Below are 3,317 nucleotides of genomic sequence, written 5' to 3' on the forward strand. Positions count from 1 at the left end.
ACAAAATCAAAAGCAGAAGGTTTCCCTTCTAGCAAAACTCTCCTAATGAGGGTCCTGATTTGCTTCAGACCCTCATGGGAGTAAAATTCCCTATTAGTTGACAGCACTGTACATCCAAAGGACCTAAAAACTTTTCAATGTCGAAATCTGAGACATATTCTGGTAGCCAGAATAATCTAGCTACCAGACGGGTTCTGTCACAACCAGAAAGGGAATAGGAATTATTGCCAATCTCCGCGACAGACCCCTTTGCTAGCATATCAGATACCGTGACCTCCGACTCGAAAGTCACGTGAAAAGATCGAGAGGATCGACCCGAGCCCATGGACACTATTGACTTTGGGTCTACCCCCCCTCTCCTGCAAAAAAGCCACATAATCATGGCCATATAAAAATTGGCCCCCGGACACCTGGGGAAAAACCAGGGTCCGCCTCAGGACACTAGTCTTGTCCATGACAAAAAGGCTCGGGAGACAAAAACTACCAAAAAAATCCCTTAAACGAGCCATAGGTGGACTTAGCGGGCCGTCGAAGTCGAAGCCCGACCCTAACCACCGGAGAGAAAAAAAAAAAAAAAAAAAAAACAAATTAGAGCTCGATTCCCACTAGTGGCGATAAATTGAGTCGTTCTCACAAACGCATAATGCCGGATATTTGTACTCAAATATTTTGCCATAGAAAAAAGATCTTCTCTGTGAACAGCGTTCGTTCGTTCGTTCTTTCTCTCTTTCTTTCTTTTGCACTCAGGCTACGCAAATGCCAGTGCAACCCATTTCGATACATTTAGCAGAGCATTACGTTCTATTAATATTCTGGTTTGCACAAGCAGTGTGAGACGTAGGGCAAACGTCGATTTTCAGCCGAGCTTTGAGCACACGCCAATTTCCCACTTCTGGAAGGTGTACGGCATATGCTAGTAGCAAGCTGGCATGGTAGTAAGGGGGATTCTTTTCATTTGTATTATGAGGGTGGGCCACGCCTGGAAGTACTGCAATACCAGGGCAACCCGTGATGAGGGCGGAGCAAGCTCCGGGCACCTCATCTAAGTCCAAAAATCAGATTAATATCGAAGTACCCCGATGGGGTACGTATCAGATATTAAGCTGATAAGAACAGATACTTTTTTTTTCTTTTTTAATAAGATTTATTAAAACAAATAAAATCATATATACAAACAAATATTTACAATAAAAACACGCGACTGGAACACTGAAAAGGAAAAAGAGACAACATAAAACAAAGAAATTTTGGAGCTAATTACTTACTATCCCACTTCCGAGACCCGAAACTTCGGTCCCTTTACGAGTCTACTCAAGGGAAATGAGAACGCAGCCAGGTGCACAGTTTCATCGCTCAAAAGTCAATACAGAATTTTGAAATTTTACAAAATCAAAAATTATGAAATAAATAAAAGGAGCCAAAATGGATCACAGCACCTGAATTATAAAAAAATTAAAAAATACAACATACAATAGAATTTTGAATTTTGATAACAAAATGCTAGCTGTGTCCTTACGGACACGAAGCAAAAAGGGTTCCAATACCAGGATGTAAAGCAGTGGTGACAGGCTACAACCCTGACGAACAGAGCGTGTAACCTGAAATGGCCGGGAAATATGCTGGTTGACGATCACAGCCGAGGAAATATTACTGTATAAAATTCGTACCCACTTTTGAAAATTAGCCCCAAAATTAAAATGTTTTAAAGTTAAAAATAAAAAATCATGGCTGACCCTATCAAAAGCCTTCTCCTGGTCCAGACAGACGAACGCTAAAGGTAAGTTTCTCTCCCGAACATAGTCCACAACTGAACGCAACAGATGACCATTGTCGAGAATTGATCTTCCTGGAACAGAACAGGTCTGGTCAATCCCGACAATGTCATCTAAAACCCTTCCAAGTCTTACAGATAAAACATTAGACAAAATCTTGTAGTCTACGTTCAGGAGAGATATAGGACGCCAATTCTTGACGCTCTCAGGATGCTCAACGTTCTTGTAGAGTAAAGTTATGTAGGATAACTTCTGAGAAGATGTTAACGACTCTGCATCAAAAACAAGATGGTAAAGCTGAACTAGAACATCGCCAAGAACGTCAAAATTGGCAAGATAAAATTCCTTCGTAAGTCCATCTGGACCAGGAGACTTCTCGTTCTTCATGTTTGTCAAAGCATTGAGGATTTCCTCCTTGGATATCGGATCCTCCAGAGAGTCTCTGGAAAGATCATCCAAGGAAGGCAAATCCTCAAGGAAACTATAGGCTTCTTGTAGGTCAATATCTTCCCTAGAAAACAAAGATGAATAAAAGTTACTAAAAGAAGATATGATATCCTTATTGGTGGTATGATAATTATTCCCGTCTATTATTTTAGTTATATGTTTTTTTACAGCACGATCCTTTTCTTTTTTCAGGAAAAAGCGAGAAGGGTTTTCATGATTTTCTAAATACTCGGCCTTCGATCGAATACGGGCCCCTTCAAGTTTTAGGTCTTCTAAACATCTGAGCTGGTTCTTTAATTCCGAGATTCGGACAGAGCCACTACCTGGAGCAACATTCCCATGGCGAATTAAAGCCCTATACTCAGATGTTAAGTCCAAAACCTCCTTCTCTTTACGTAATCGAATTTTCTTATTAAATTCTTTGCAAAATTGTGCTGTAAGATCCTTAAACGCATCCCACGTCTCAAGCGAGAGATCATCAATTTATTAGTATTAGTATTTATATATTTTACAGAAGTGATTAAAATCCTGCTTAAACTCGATGTTGTTAACAGAGGAGCTATTACACTTCCAATAGCCTCTGCCCACGGAAATATCAGGATTTAATATAAATTTAAAAGAGATGGCAAGATGATCTGAAAAAATCAATGCATGAGACGTGAAGGAATGACATAATGAGAGCTTGTCGGATTGGACATAAAATCTGTCCAACCGACAAGCTACTGAGGAGCTTCTCCAGGTGTTAAGAATATTGGATGGGTGTAAGTGTCTGAAAATATCTTTGAAACTAAAAGGTGTTAAAATGTTATCAAAGTCCGACACGCTAGACGATGTTACAGATTGGTTACCACCAACCTTGTCTAAAACATTATCATGGATAAAGTTAAAATCTCCACCAAGGACTATGTGCCTAGATGAAACGAGATGATGACTCAAAGAAGATGCGAAATCTTTCCTTTTGGAAGGATTATTAGGGCAATAAATATTTAAAAATCTAAAGGATATATCATTTATTGAAATGTCAAGGATCACAAGACGGCCCTGCAGATCAAAGTGAAATTTTTTAACAGTAAAATCGAGTGAGATTCTAACCAAAAT

The sequence above is a fragment of the Lottia gigantea genome (genome assembly GCF_000327385.1).
Source record: "Lottia gigantea unplaced genomic scaffold LOTGIsca_273, whole genome shotgun sequence".
Lineage (NCBI taxonomy): Eukaryota > Metazoa > Mollusca > Gastropoda > Lottiidae > Lottia > Lottia gigantea.